Raw genomic sequence first — 15,464 nt, 5'->3', positions numbered from 1 at the left:
TCCTGGTCACTTATCCAGGGCAAGTGGGGAAGTAGATAGATGTAGAGGATGCACTGCCAGGGCCACTTGGACGGCTGGGTGCAGGGTGCTTTTGAGCATTCGGGCGCTCAATTGATTTGAATGGGAAATCTCTGGTTTAGAAAAAGACTGCAAGCTCGGGGACGAAGATTCTTCAGGTGCCACCACCACTTCGAGAGGTAAGTGGGGTAGTTGGAGGATAGGTAGGTACCCCGGGATTGGGCACAAGGGGCCGCGGAGCGCCGGGTGCAGGGGTACCTTTTGGTGTCGGGAAATCTTACCCTCTGTTGATCGCGGTTGGGGGGGCACCTGGTTCTGAGGCTGCAGGCTTCTTCAGGAGTGTCGAGGGAGGTCCTTGGGTGCCGGACTCGGGGTCCCAGTCGCCGTGGGGTCGTCCTTGTGGTCTTTGTTCACTCTGGCACAGACCAGGCTTGGTGGGTGCAGAGTGTGAAGGGTTCGCGGTTCCGGGCTGCTGCCAGGGATTAGAAGTAGATTTGAGTAGAGCCTCTACTCATGGGAGTCCCAGGGGTTTAGAGTCAAAAGGTAGCCAGGTCCTCCAGGGTTTGTGAGGTTGCTGGCCACAAGAGATGCCGGGTTGGAGCAGGAGCAGGTTCGAGGGTCGACAGGCCAGAGGCTCCAACGTTTGGGAGTTGCACAGCCCTCAGTCTTTTCATGTTTCGCTCAAAGAGTGAAGGGCCCTGTAATTTCTCCTTCTCATTCACATATGAAAAGAATGAGGGCTAATCAAAAAATGAATTAGAGCTGGACGTAGAAATGCAGCAGAAGGGCCAGCAAGCGCATTTCTAAGTTGCTCTATGAAGGATGCTTTTGTACTTGACAGATCAGTTTAATCCTACAGGTGCTCTAAAAGGAAGAATGCATTTGAGTCATCCTTGCTGAAAATCACACAGCCATTTATTCTAGGTTGCACTGAGTTTTCAGTCCTCTCCGCCTGCTAGCTTGTTGTTGCAATATGTCTCAATTCTGGAGAATTGTCTGCTATGCTGAAATGCGTGGCCCAGTTCAAATGTTCATCATATTTCCTGGAAAAATATCAAAAGGAAAACAAAGATTTGGTTTTGGGAAAATAATTTATTACACCTTGTAAAAATCAAAACTTTCACATTTGAGTCAAGAAAGCGAGGCTAGGTCTCACTATTTTGCTCAGGCTGTTTTACACGTACTGCTCACGGGTGCTGTCCTGCTACCAATGGGCATGGAAGCTTTGGCCTGCTCTGTTTCCAGCCTGGGTTGGTGCACCTCTCGTTACACAACCTGAAATTCTAGAGCTCCCTCTAGAACACCATATTGATGCCCAATGCAGCATGGACACCTGATCAACACAGCTGAGTGCAGCCCAGAACCCCTGAGCTCAAGCAATCCACAAGCCTCTGCTTCCCAAGTAACTAGGACAAAAGGCACACGCCACCTTGCCCGGCAAACACTGCAGCTGTCCTAATGATGAAATGCATTCCATAAGTAAGGATAATGATAAAGTAAGGTGGAATGAATTGATGGTTTACCAACCATGTTTCAAGAAAATCAATTTCACTATCCTTCAAAGAAAGGAAAAAAATGTCTTATCAAGAAGCAGTGTGAATATGGGAAGGGCCTTTAAAAAAGATGTGGAGTTTCCTAAAGTAAAAAAGAGGGTTGAACTGATTGAAGGGAGAGAGGAAGTAGGGTCGGAAAGATTGTGACGGGGAAGTGAATACAACATAAATACTAGTATTTAGAGAGTGAGAGACAGGTAGAGGGACAGAAGGGAAAGGAGAGTGAGAGTGAGAGAGAAGAGCCAGGTTAGGGCTGAGTTTCTCTTTATCTGCCAGTGACTCCCTGTAGAAGCTTGCCGGCACAATTTAGGCTGTCCTGTAGGCATCCCTTGTTATGCCGAGCCAGCCAATATTGAGAAAAATAGCATGGGTCACAATGATGGAACTCGTCTGCAACATCGGAAGTTTTAAAGTAGTATGGAGTGGGAGGGCTAGAAGAGTTACCATAAAGAATGAATACACGTCATTCTGTTCTCTAGCCTCAACAGCTGCAAGAGAGGAACTCCTGCTGGCCAAGAAGACCAATGTCAGTTCAGCTTGAACAGGTGAAAGCATGCCTGATTCTGCAAAGGTATGAGATTACACTTTTGCGTCAGAGGTGGTCAGGGGCTATTGCACATTAGGAAACCGTTTATTGAGGTCCAGTTGGATTACTCTATCTTATACCACCTCAAAATCAGCTGCTCATGCAGTGTTCTATACCGATGAGCTATTTTGGTCCTCCCTGCCCCTTCCAGCTAGTGGGTCCCCTGACTAGGGAAAGTGATTCGAACAGATTTGCATATCTTTTCATAGGAGACTTCTTGACTTATTTTATACTGTGCCAAATCAAGGTAGATTGAGTAATGATCTTGACAGACCTATATTGGAGAACTGCAGTGTGAGGAAGTGGCTCTGTATATACTGTTCCCAAATAGGTACAGGGTGTACAGAGTCTACAGTCCCCAGAGGTTTGGCAGAGGCTAAAGTTAGATATAACCTTACTCTCTAAAGTGGTAGCTTGGTCGAGCAGTAAGGCAGTATCAGAGGACAGTGTAAAGCATTTGTTGCACACACTCAGTCAGCAAATGGTCTCACACACTCAATAACTGAACTCTAGGCCAATGGTTTATCTACAAAAAATATATGCTTGTTTTATTTTAGAACCAACAATAGGTATTAAAATATACTTTCTCAGAATGAGATGCTTTATATAAATACTTTTGCAATATGCAATTGACTTTTGTAGAAAGTTACAAGTGGTTGCAATAGGCAACAACATTTTAAACACAATAATGCATTGAGCTCAATGGAAGTTTCAAGTTATTTGCAACAGATTACTTTTAGGATTACTTTTGGATTTCCAGGACTGGATCCTAGATTCAGTCCTGGGTCAGTACTTGGAATCAAGTGATAAAAGTCGACTTAATTACTGTGATGATTTTTAGACAATATTTTGCTATTTTAAAAGTTGACAGAAAATATTTCATAGAAAACAGTCTAAGATTCCCTATGGCAGAAAATTCAAGTTGCAGGTATAGTATGTTCTCGTTACTTTTGTAATCCAGTACTGGGTGCCTAGACTCAGTACTGGGACCTTTATCCAAAACAGGTAAGTAATTATGTTTTCAGAAATTATACGATTTTTAAAGAATATTTAAAGTTTGCAGAAATTGACACTTAGAAGAAATTTCACAGAAAAACAGTCAATGATTTCCTATGGGAGAAAATTGGGTTACTGGTAAGTACAGTTGTAAGTATTTTTCAGAGTCAGTGCTGGGCACCAAGATCCAGCACTGGGAGCTCACCTAATAGCAGGTGAGTATTTTCGTTTTCGTTACTCGGCTGATTTTTGGTGAATATTTTAAGTTTTGAAAAGTCCACACTTGGAAGAAATTTCAGGAAAAACCAGTCAATGTTACCCTATGGAGAAGATTGAGTTATCGGTTTAAAGGTAAGTACTCGACTGGCAGAGTTAAGGTTCTGGGCACAGACTCAGGAGTCTCCCAGGGTCAGGTAGGTACAGTTGGTTCACCCTCAGCGGCACAAGGGCGGCCGGGTGCAGAGAGAGTTAGGCCCAATGTTATCCTATGAGAGGTAGGGGGGCCTTGGTTGGTGGCTGCTGACTAGCAGGCCACGTGGCTGTGGGAGCTGGGCTCCTGGTCACTTATCCAGGGCAAGTGGGGAAGTAGATAGATGTAGAGGTTGCACTTCCAGGGACACTCGGACGGCTGGGTGCAGGGTGCTTTTGAGCATTCGGGCGCTCAATTGATTTGAATGGGAAATCTCTGGTTTAGAAAAAGACTGCAAGCTCGGGGACGAAGATTCTTCAGGTGCCACCACCACTTCGAGAGGTAAGTTGGGTAGTTGGAGGATAGGTAGGTACCCCGGGATTGGGCACAGGGGGCCGCGGAGCGCCGGGTGCAGGGGTACCTTTTGGTGTCGGGAAATCTTACCCTCTGTTGATCGCGGTTGGGGGGCACCTGGTTCTGAGGCTGCAGGCTTCTTCAGGAGTGTCGAGGGAGGTCCTTGGGTGTCGGACTCGGGGTCACAGTCGCCGTGGGGTCGTCCTTGTGGTCTTTGTTCACTCTGGCACAGGCCAGGCTTGGTGGGTGCAGAGTGTGAAGGGTTCGCGGTTCCGGGCTGCTGCCAGGGATTAGAAGTAGATTTGAGTAGAGCCTCTACTCATGGGAGTCCCAGGGGTTTGGAGTCAAAAGGTAGCCAGGTCCTCCAGGGTTTGTGAGGTTGCTGGCCACAAGAGATGCCGGGTTGGAGCAGGAGCAGGTTCGAGGGTCGACAGGCCAGAGGCTCCAACGTTTGGGAGTTGCACAGCCCTCAGTCTTTTCATGTTTCGCTCAAAGAGTGAAGGGCCCTGTAATTTCTCCTTCTCATTCACATATGAAAAGAATGAGGGCTAATCAAAAAATGAATTAGAGCTGGACGTAGAAATGCAGCAGAAGGGCCAGCAAGCGCATTTCTAAGTTGCTCTATGAAGGATGCTTTTGTACTTGACAGATCAGTTTAATCCTACAGGTGCTCTAAAAGGAAGAATGCATTTGAGTCATCCTTGCTGAAAATCACACAGCCATTTATTCTAGGTTGCACTGAGTTTTCAGTCCTCTCCGCCTGCTAGCTTGTTGTTGCAATATGTCTCAATTCTGGAGAATTGTCTGCTATGCTGAAATGCGTGGCCCAGTTCAAATGTTCATCATATTTCCTGGAAAAATATCAAAAGGAAAACAAAGATTTGGTTTTGGGAAAATAATTTATTACACCTTGTAAAAATCAAAACTTTCACATTTGAGTCAAGAAAGCGAGGCTAGGTCTCACTATTTTGCTCAGGCTGTTTTACACGTACTGCTCACGGGTGCTGTCCTGCTACCAATGGGCATGGAAGCTTTGGCCTGCTCTGTTTCCAGCCTGGGTTGGTGCACCTCTCGTTACACAACCTGAAATTCTAGAGCTCCCTCTAGAACACCATATTGATGCCCAATGCAGCATGGACACCTGATCAACACAGCTGAGTGCAGCCCAGAACCCCTGAGCTCAAGCAATCCACAAGCGTCTGTCTCCCAAGTAACTAGGACAACAGGCACACGCCACCTTGCCCGGCAAACACTGCAGCTGTCCTAATGATGAAATGCATTCCATAAGTAAGGATAATGATAAAGTAAGGTGGAATGAATTGATGGTTTACAAACCATGTTTCAAGAAAATCAATTTCACTATCCTTCAAAGAAAGGAAAAAAATGTCTTATCAAGAAGCAGTGTGAATATGGGAAAGGCCTTTAAAAAAGATGTGGAGTTTCCTAAAGTAAAAAAGAGGGTTGAACTGATTGAAGGGAGAGAGGAAGTAGGGTCGGAAAGATTGTGATGGGGAAGTGAATACAACATAAATACTAGTATTTCGAGAGTGAGAGACAGGTAGAGGGACAGAAGGGAAAGGAGAGTGAGAGTGAGAGAGAAGAGCCAGGTTAGGGCTGAGTTTCTCTTTATCTGCCAGTGACTCCCTGTAGAAGCTTGCCGGCACAATTTCGGCTGTCCTGTAGGCATCCCTTGTTATGCCGAGCCAGCCAATATTGAGAAAAATAGCATGGGTCACAATGATGGAACTCGTCTGCAACATCGGAAGTTTTAAAGTGGTATGGATTGGGAGGGCTAGAAGAGTTACTATAAAGAATAAATACGCGTCATTCTGTTCTCTAGCCTCAACAGCTGCAAGAGAGGAACTCCTGCTGGCCAAGAAGACCAATGTCAGTTCAGCTTGAACAGGTGAAAGCATGCCTGATTCTGCAAAGGTATGAGATTACACTTTTGCGTCAGAGGTGGTCAGGGGCTATTGCACATTAGGAAACCGTTTATTGAGGTCCAGTTGGATTACTCTATCTTCTACCACCTCAAAATCAGCTGCTCATGCAGTGTTCTATACCGATGAGCTATTTTGGTCCTCCCTGCCCCTTCCAGCTAGTGGGTCCCCTGACTAGGGAAAGTGATTCGAACAGATTTGCATATCTTTTCATAGGAGACTTCTTGACCTATTTTATACTGTGCCAAATCAAGGTAGATTGAGTAATGATCTTGACAGACCTATATTGGAGAACTGCAGTGTGAGAAAGTGGCTCTGTATATACTGTTCCCAAATAGGTACAGGGTGTACAGAGTCCACAGTCCCCAGAGGTTTGGCAGAGGCTAAAGTTAGATATAACCTTACTCTCTAAAGTGGTAGCTTGGTCGAGCAGTAAGGCAGTATCAGAGGACAGTGTAAAGCATTTGTTGCACACACTCAGTCAGCAAATGGTCTCACACACTCAATAACTGAACTCTAGGCCAATGGTTTATCTACAAAAAATATATGCTTGTTTTATTTTAGAACCAACAATAGGTATTAAAATATACTTTCTCAGAATGAGATGCTTTATATAAATACTTTTGCAATATGCAATTGACTTTTGTAGAAAGTTACAAGTGGTTGCAATAGGCAACAACATTTTAAACACAATAATGCATTGAGCTCAATGGAAGTTTCAAGTTATTTGCAACAGATTACTTTTAGGATTACTTTTGGATTTCCAGGACTGGATCCTAGATTCAGTCCTGGGTCAGTACTTGGAATCGAGTGATAAAAGTCGACTTAATTACTGTGATGATTTTTAGACAATATTTTGCTATTTTAAAAGTTGACAGAAAATATTTCATAGAAAACAGTCTAAGATTCCCTATGGCAGAAAATTCAAGTTGCAGGTATAGTATGTTCTCGTTACTTTTGTAATCCAGTACTGGGTGCCTAGACTCAGTACTGGGACCTTTATCCAAAACAGGTAAGTAATTACGTTTTCAGAAATTATACGATTTTTAAAGAATATTTAAAGTTTGCAGAAATTGACACTTAGAAGAAATTTCACAGAAAAACAGTCAATGATTTCCTATGGGAGAAAATTAGGTTACTGGTAAGTACAGTTGTAAGTATTTTTCAGAGTCAGTGCTGGGCACCAAGATCCAGCACTGGGAGCTCACCTAATAGCAGGTGAGTATTTTCGTTTTCGTTACTCGGCTGATTTTTGGTGAATATTTTAAGTTTTGAAAAGTCCACACTTTGAAGAAATTTCAGGAAAAACCAGTCAATGTTACCCTATGGAGAAGATTGAGTTATCGGTTTAAAGGTAAGTACTCGACTGGCAGAGTTAAGGTTCTGGGCATAGACTCAGGCGTCTCCCAGGGTCAGGTAGGTACAGTTGGTTCACCCTCAGCGGCACAAGGGCGGCCGCGTGCAGAGAGAGTTAGGCCCAATGTTATCCTATGAGAGGTAGGGGGGCCTTGGTTGGTGGCTGCTGACTAGCAGGCCACGTGGCTGTGGGAGCTGGGCTCCTGGTCACTTATCCAGGGCAAGTGGGGAAGTAGATAGATGTAGAGGATGCACTGCCAGGGCCACTTGGACGGCTGGGTGCAGGGTGCTTTTGAGCATTCGGGCGCTCAATTGATTTGAATGGGAAATCTCTGGTTTAGAAAAAGACTGCAAGCTCGGGGACGAAGATTCTTCAGGTGCCACCACCACTTCGAGAGGTAAGTGGGGTAGTTGGAGGATAGGTAGGTACCCCGGGATTGGGCACAAGGGGCCGCGGAGCGCCGGGTGCAGGGGTACCTTTTGGTGTCGGGAAATCTTACCCTCTGTTGATCGCGGTTGGGGGGGCACCTGGTTCTGAGGCTGCAGGCTTCTTCAGGAGTGTCGAGGGAGGTCCTTGGGTGCCGGACTCGGGGTCCCAGTCGCCGTGGGGTCGTCCTTGTGGTCTTTGTTCACTCTGGCACAGACCAGGCTTGGTGGGTGCAGAGTGTGAAGGGTTCGCGGTTCCGGGCTGCTGCCAGGGATTAGAAGTAGATTTGAGTAGAGCCTCTACTCATGGGAGTCCCAGGGGTTTAGAGTCAAAAGGTAGCCAGGTCCTCCAGGGTTTGTGAGGTTGCTGGCCACAAGAGATGCCGGGTTGGAGCAGGAGCAGGTTCGAGGGTCGACAGGCCAGAGGCTCCAACGTTTGGGAGTTGCACAGCCCTCAGTCTTTTCATGTTTCGCTCAAAGAGTGAAGGGCCCTGTAATTTCTCCTTCTCATTCACATATGAAAAGAATGAGGGCTAATCAAAAAATGAATTAGAGCTGGACGTAGAAATGCAGCAGAAGGGCCAGCAAGCGCATTTCTAAGTTGCTCTATGAAGGATGCTTTTGTACTTGACAGATCAGTTTAATCCTACAGGTGCTCTAAAAGGAAGAATGCATTTGAGTCATCCTTGCTGAAAATCACACAGCCATTTATTCTAGGTTGCACTGAGTTTTCAGTCCTCTCCGCCTGCTAGCTTGTTGTTGCAATATGTCTCAATTCTGGAGAATTGTCTGCTATGCTGAAATGCGTGGCCCAGTTCAAATGTTCATCATATTTCCTGGAAAAATATCAAAAGGAAAACAAAGATTTGGTTTTGGGAAAATAATTTATTACACCTTGTAAAAATCAAAACTTTCACATTTGAGTCAAGAAAGCGAGGCTAGGTCTCACTATTTTGCTCAGGCTGTTTTACACGTACTGCTCACGGGTGCTGTCCTGCTACCAATGGGCATGGAAGCTTTGGCCTGCTCTGTTTCCAGCCTGGGTTGGTGCACCTCTCGTTACACAACCTGAAATTCTAGAGCTCCCTCTAGAACACCATATTGATGCCCAATGCAGCATGGACACCTGATCAACACAGCTGAGTGCAGCCCAGAACCCCTGAGCTCAAGCAATCCACAAGCCTCTGCTTCCCAAGTAACTAGGACAAAAGGCACACGCCACCTTGCCCGGCAAACACTGCAGCTGTCCTAATGATGAAATGCATTCCATAAGTAAGGATAATGATAAAGTAAGGTGGAATGAATTGATGGTTTACCAACCATGTTTCAAGAAAATCAATTTCACTATCCTTCAAAGAAAGGAAAAAAATGTCTTATCAAGAAGCAGTGTGAATATGGGAAGGGCCTTTAAAAAAGATGTGGAGTTTCCTAAAGTAAAAAAGAGGGTTGAACTGATTGAAGGGAGAGAGGAAGTAGGGTCGGAAAGATTGTGACGGGGAAGTGAATACAACATAAATACTAGTATTTAGAGAGTGAGAGACAGGTAGAGGGACAGAAGGGAAAGGAGAGTGAGAGTGAGAGAGAAGAGCCAGGTTAGGGCTGAGTTTCTCTTTATCTGCCAGTGACTCCCTGTAGAAGCTTGCCGGCACAATTTAGGCTGTCCTGTAGGCATCCCTTGTTATGCCGAGCCAGCCAATATTGAGAAAAATAGCATGGGTCACAATGATGGAACTCGTCTGCAACATCGGAAGTTTTAAAGTAGTATGGAGTGGGAGGGCTAGAAGAGTTACCATAAAGAATGAATACACGTCATTCTGTTCTCTAGCCTCAACAGCTGCAAGAGAGGAACTCCTGCTGGCCAAGAAGACCAATGTCAGTTCAGCTTGAACAGGTGAAAGCATGCCTGATTCTGCAAAGGTATGAGATTACACTTTTGCGTCAGAGGTGGTCAGGGGCTATTGCACATTAGGAAACCGTTTATTGAGGTCCAGTTGGATTACTCTATCTTATACCACCTCAAAATCAGCTGCTCATGCAGTGTTCTATACCGATGAGCTATTTTGGTCCTCCCTGCCCCTTCCAGCTAGTGGGTCCCCTGACTAGGGAAAGTGATTCGAACAGATTTGCATATCTTTTCATAGGAGACTTCTTGACTTATTTTATACTGTGCCAAATCAAGGTAGATTGAGTAATGATCTTGACAGACCTATATTGGAGAACTGCAGTGTGAGGAAGTGGCTCTGTATATACTGTTCCCAAATAGGTACAGGGTGTACAGAGTCTACAGTCCCCAGAGGTTTGGCAGAGGCTAAAGTTAGATATAACCTTACTCTCTAAAGTGGTAGCTTGGTCGAGCAGTAAGGCAGTATCAGAGGACAGTGTAAAGCATTTGTTGCACACACTCAGTCAGCAAATGGTCTCACACACTCAATAACTGAACTCTAGGCCAATGGTTTATCTACAAAAAATATATGCTTGTTTTATTTTAGAACCAACAATAGGTATTAAAATATACTTTCTCAGAATGAGATGCTTTATATAAATACTTTTGCAATATGCAATTGACTTTTGTAGAAAGTTACAAGTGGTTGCAATAGGCAACAACATTTTAAACACAATAATGCATTGAGCTCAATGGAAGTTTCAAGTTATTTGCAACAGATTACTTTTAGGATTACTTTTGGATTTCCAGGACTGGATCCTAGATTCAGTCCTGGGTCAGTACTTGGAATCAAGTGATAAAAGTCGACTTAATTACTGTGATGATTTTTAGACAATATTTTGCTATTTTAAAAGTTGACAGAAAATATTTCATAGAAAACAGTCTAAGATTCCCTATTGCAGAAAATTCAAGTTGCAGGTATAGTATGTTCTCGTTACTTTTGTAATCCAGTACTGGGTGCCTAGACTCAGTACTGGGACCTTTATCCAAAACAGGTAAGTAATTATGTTTTCAGAAATTATACGATTTTTAAAGAATATTTAAAGTTTGCAGAAATTGACACTTAGAAGAAATTTCACAGAAAAACAGTCAATGATTTCCTATGGGAGAAAATTGGGTTACTGGTAAGTACAGTTGTAAGTATTTTTCAGAGTCAGTGCTGGGCACCAAGATCCAGCACTGGGAGCTCACCTAATAGCAGGTGAGTATTTTCGTTTTCGTTACTCGGCTGATTTTTGGTGAATATTTTAAGTTTTGAAAAGTCCACACTTGGAAGAAATTTCAGGAAAAACCAGTCAATGTTACCCTATGGAGAAGATTGAGTTATCGGTTTAAAGGTAAGTACTCGACTGGCAGAGTTAAGGTTCTGGGCACAGACTCAGGCGTCTCCCAGGGTCAGGTAGGTACAGTTGGTTCACCCTCAGCGGCACAAGGGCGGCCGGGTGCAGAGAGAGTTAGGCCCAATGTTATCCTATGAGAGGTAGGGGGGCCTTGGTTGGTGGCTGCTGACTAGCAGGCCACGTGGCTGTGGGAGCTGGGCTCCTGGTCACTTATCCAGGGCAAGTGGGGAAGTAGATAGATGTAGAGGTTGCACTGCCAGGGACACTCGGACGGCTGGGTGCAGGGTGCTTTTGAGCATTCGGGCGCTCAATTGATTTGAATGGGAAATCTCTGGTTTAGAAAAAGACTGCAAGCTCGGGGACGAAGATTCTTCAGGTGCCACCACCACTTCGAGAGGTAAGTTGGGTAGTTGGAGGATAGGTAGGTACCCCGGGATTGGGCACAGGGGGCCGCGGAGCGCCGGGTGCAGGGGTACCTTTTGGTGTCGGGAAATCTTACCCTCTGTTGATCGCGGTTGGGGGGCACCTGGTTCTGAGGCTGCAGGCTTCTTCAGGAGTGTCGAGGGAGGTCCTTGGGTGTCGGACTCGGGGTCACAGTCGCCGTGGGGTCGTCCTTGTGGTCTTTGTTCACTCTGGCACAGGCCAGGCTTGGTGGGTGCAGAGTGTGAAGGGTTCGCGGTTCCGGGCTGCTGCCAGGGATTAGAAGTAGATTTGAGTAGAGCCTCTACTCATGGGAGTCCCAGGGGTTTGGAGTCAAAAGGTAGCCAGGTCCTCCAGGGTTTGTGAGGTTGCTGGCCACAAGAGATGCCGGGTTGGAGCAGGAGCAGGTTCGAGGGTCGACAGGCCAGAGGCTCCAACGTTTGGGAGTTGCACAGCCCTCAGTCTTTTCATGTTTCGCTCAAAGAGTGAAGGGCCCTGTAATTTCTCCTTCTCATTCACATATGAAAAGAATGAGGGCTAATCAAAAAATGAATTAGAGCTGGACGTAGAAATGCAGCAGAAGGGCCAGCAAGCGCATTTCTAAGTTGCTCTATGAAGGATGCTTTTGTACTTGACAGATCAGTTTAATCCTACAGGTGCTCTAAAAGGAAGAATGCATTTGAGTCATCCTTGCTGAAAATCACACAGCCATTTATTCTAGGTTGCACTGAGTTTTCAGTCCTCTCCGCCTGCTAGCTTGTTGTTGCAATATGTCTCAATTCTGGAGAATTGTCTGCTATGCTGAAATGCGTGGCCCAGTTCAAATGTTCATCATATTTCCTGGAAAAATATCAAAAGGAAAACAAAGATTTGGTTTTGGGAAAATAATTTATTACACCTTGTAAAAATCAAAACTTTCACATTTGAGTCAAGAAAGCGAGGCTAGGTCTCACTATTTTGCTCAGGCTGTTTTACACGTACTGCTCACGGGTGCTGTCCTGCTACCAATGGGCATGGAAGCTTTGGCCTGCTCTGTTTCCAGCCTGGGTTGGTGCACCTCTCGTTACACAACCTGAAATTCTAGAGCTCCCTCTAGAACACCATATTGATGCCCAATGCAGCATGGACACCTGATCAACACAGCTGAGTGCAGCCCAGAACCCCTGAGCTCAAGCAATCCACAAGCGTCTGCCTCCCAAGTAACTAGGACAACAGGCACACGCCACCTTGCCCGGCAAACACTGCAGCTGTCCTAATGATGAAATGCATTCCATAAGTAAGGATAATGATAAAGTAAGGTGGAATGAATTGATGGTTTACAAACCATGTTTCAAGAAAATCAATTTCACTATCCTTCAAAGAAAGGAAAAAAATGTCTTATCAAGAAGCAGTGTGAATATGGGAAAGGCCTTTAAAAAAGATGTGGAGTTTCCTAAAGTAAAAAAGAGGGTTGAACTGATTGAAGGGAGAGAGGAAGTAGGGTCGGAAAGATTGTGATGGGGAAGTGAATACAACATAAATACTAGTATTTAGAGAGTGAGAGACAGGTAGAGGGACAGAAGGGAAAGGAGCGTGAGAGAGAAGAGCCAGGTTAGGGCTGAGTTTCTCTTTATCTGCCAGTGACTCCCTGTAGAAGCTTGCCGGCACAATTTAGGCTGTCCTGTAGGCATCCCTTGTTATGCCGAGCCAGCCAATATTGAGAAAAATAGCATGGGTCACAATGATGGAACTCGTCTGCAACATCGGAAGTTTTAAAGTGGTATGGATTGGGAGGGCTAGAAGAGTTACCATAAATAATGAATACACGTCATTCTGCTCTCTAGCCTCAACAGCTGCAAGAGAGGAACTCCTGCTGGCCAAGAAGACCAATGTCAGTTCAGCTTGAACAGGTGAAAGCATGCCTGATTCTGCAAAGGTATGAGATTACACTTTTGCGTCAGAGGTGGTCAGGGGCTATTGCACATTAGGAAACCGTTTATTAAGGTCCAGTTGGATTACTCTATCTTCTACCACCTCAAAATCAGCTGCTCATGCAGTGTTCTATACCGATGAGCTATTTTCGTCCTCCCTGCCCCTTCCAGCTAGTGGGTCCTCTGACTAGGGAAAGTGATTCGAACAGATTTGCATATCTTTTCATAGGAGACTTCTTGACTTATTTTATACTGTGCCAAATCAAGGTAGATTGAGTAATGATCTTGACAGACCTATATTGGAGAGCTGCAGTGTGAGAAAGTGGCTCTGTATATACTGTTCCCAAATAGGTACAGGGTGTACAGAGTCCACAGTCCCCAGAGGTTTGGCAGAGGCTAAAGTTAGATATAACCTTACTCTCTAAAGTGGTAGCTTGGTCGAGCAGTAAGGCAGTATCAGAGGACAGTGTAAAGCATTTGTTGCACACACTCAGTTAGCAAATGGTCTCACACACTCAATAACTGAACTCTAGGCCAATGGTTTATCTACAAAAAATATATGCTTGTTTTATTTTAGAACCAACAATAGGTATTAAAATATACTTTCTCAGAATGAGATGCTTTATATAAATACTTTTGCAATATGCAATTGACTTTTGTAGAAAGTTACAAGTGGTTGCAATAGGCAACAAAATTTTAAACACAATAATGCATTGAGCTCAATGGAAGTTTCAAGTTATTTGCAACAGATTACTTTTAGGATTACTTTTGGATTTCCAGGACTGGATCCTAGATTCAGTCCTGGGTCAGTACTTGGAATCAAGTGATAAAAGTCGACTTAATTACTGTGATGATTTTTAGACAATATTTTGCTATTTTAAAAGTTGACAGAAAATATTTCATAGAAAACAGTCTAAGATTCCCTATGGCAGAAAATTCAAGTTGCAGGTATAGTATGTTCTCGTTACTTTTGTAATCCAGTACTGGGTGCCTAGACTCAGTACTGGGACCTTTATCCAAAACAGGTAAGTAATTATGTTTTCAGAAATTATACGATTTTTAAAGAATATTTAAAGTTTGCAGAAATTGACACTTAGAAGAAATTTCACAGAAAAACAGTCAATGATTTCCTATGGGAGAAAATTGGGTTACCGGTAAGTACAGTTGTAAGTATTTTTCAGAGTCAGTGCTGGGCACCAAGATCCAGCACTGGGAGCTCACCTAATAGCAGGTGAGTATTTTTGTTTTCGTTACTCGGCTGATTTTTGGTGAATATTTTAAGTTTTGAAAAGTCCACACTTGGAAGAAATTTCAGGAAAAACCAGTCAATGTTACCCTATGGAGAAGATTGAGTTATCGGTTTAAAGGTAAGTACTCGACTGGCAGAGTTAAGGTTCTGGGCATAGACTCAGGCGTCTCCCAGGGTCAGGTAGGTACAGTTGGTTCACCCTCAGCGGCACAAGGGCGGCCGGGTGCAGAGAGAGTTAGGCCCAATGTTATCCTATGAGAGGTAGGGGGGCCTTGGTTGGTGGCTGCTGACTAGCAGGCCACGTGGCTGTGGGAGCTGGGCTCCTGGTCACTTATCCAGGGCAAGTGGGGAAGTAGATAGATGTAGAGGTTGCACTGCCAGGGCTACTCGGACGGCTGGGTGCAGGGTGCTTTTGAGCATTCGGGCGCTCAATTGATTTGAATGGGAAATCTCTGGTTTAGAAAAAGACTGCAAGCTCGGGGACGAAGATTCGTCAGGTGCCACCACCACTTTGAGAGGTAAGTTGGGTAGTTGGAGGATAGGTAGGTGCCCCGGGATTGGGCACAGGGGGCCGCGGAGCGCCGGGTGCAGGGGTACCTTTTGGTGTCGGGAAATCTTACCCTCTGTTGATCGCGGTTGGGGGGGCACCTGGTTCTGAGGCTGCAGGCTTCTTCAGGAGTGTCGAGGGAGGTCCTTGTGTGCCGGACTCGGGGTCACAGTCGCCGTGGGGTCGTCCTTGTGGTCTTTGTTCACTCTGGCACAGGCCAGGCTTGGTGGGTGCAGAGTGTGAAGGGTTCGCGGTTCCGGGCTGCTGCCAGGGATTAGAAGTAGATTTGAGTAGAGCCTCTACTCATGGGAGTCCCAGGGGTTTAGAGTCAAAAGGTAGCCAGGTCCTCCAGGGTTTGTGAGGTTGCTGGCCACAAGAGATGCCGGGTTGGAGCAGGAGCAGGTTCGAGGGTCGACAG

At 45.2% G+C, this 15,464-nt stretch overlaps 4 non-coding genes across 4 annotated transcripts; all 4 read right to left on the bottom strand.

Moving 5' to 3' along the window:
• Positions 1 to 1,157: 1,157 nt before the first annotated feature.
• Positions 1,158 to 1,457, bottom strand: LOC146854383 (signal recognition particle RNA). Its single transcript, XR_014981748.1, has one exon.
• Positions 1,458 to 4,863: 3,406 nt separating this feature from the next.
• LOC146854382 (signal recognition particle RNA) lies at positions 4,864 to 5,163 on the bottom strand. Its single transcript, XR_014981763.1, has one exon.
• Positions 5,164 to 8,570: 3,407 nt separating this feature from the next.
• On the bottom strand, positions 8,571 to 8,870 carry LOC146854381 (signal recognition particle RNA). The gene has a single exon (XR_014981747.1).
• A 3,406-nt stretch (positions 8,871 to 12,276) lies between these two features.
• On the bottom strand, positions 12,277 to 12,576 carry LOC146854380 (signal recognition particle RNA). Its single transcript, XR_014981722.1, has one exon.
• Between the last annotated feature and the right edge of the window lie 2,888 nt (positions 12,577 to 15,464).

This window comes from Triturus cristatus, chromosome 4_1 (assembly GCF_964204655.1).
Source record: "Triturus cristatus chromosome 4_1, aTriCri1.1, whole genome shotgun sequence".
Lineage (NCBI taxonomy): Eukaryota > Metazoa > Chordata > Amphibia > Caudata > Salamandridae > Triturus > Triturus cristatus.
This window is presented reverse-complemented; position numbering and strand designations above follow the sequence as displayed.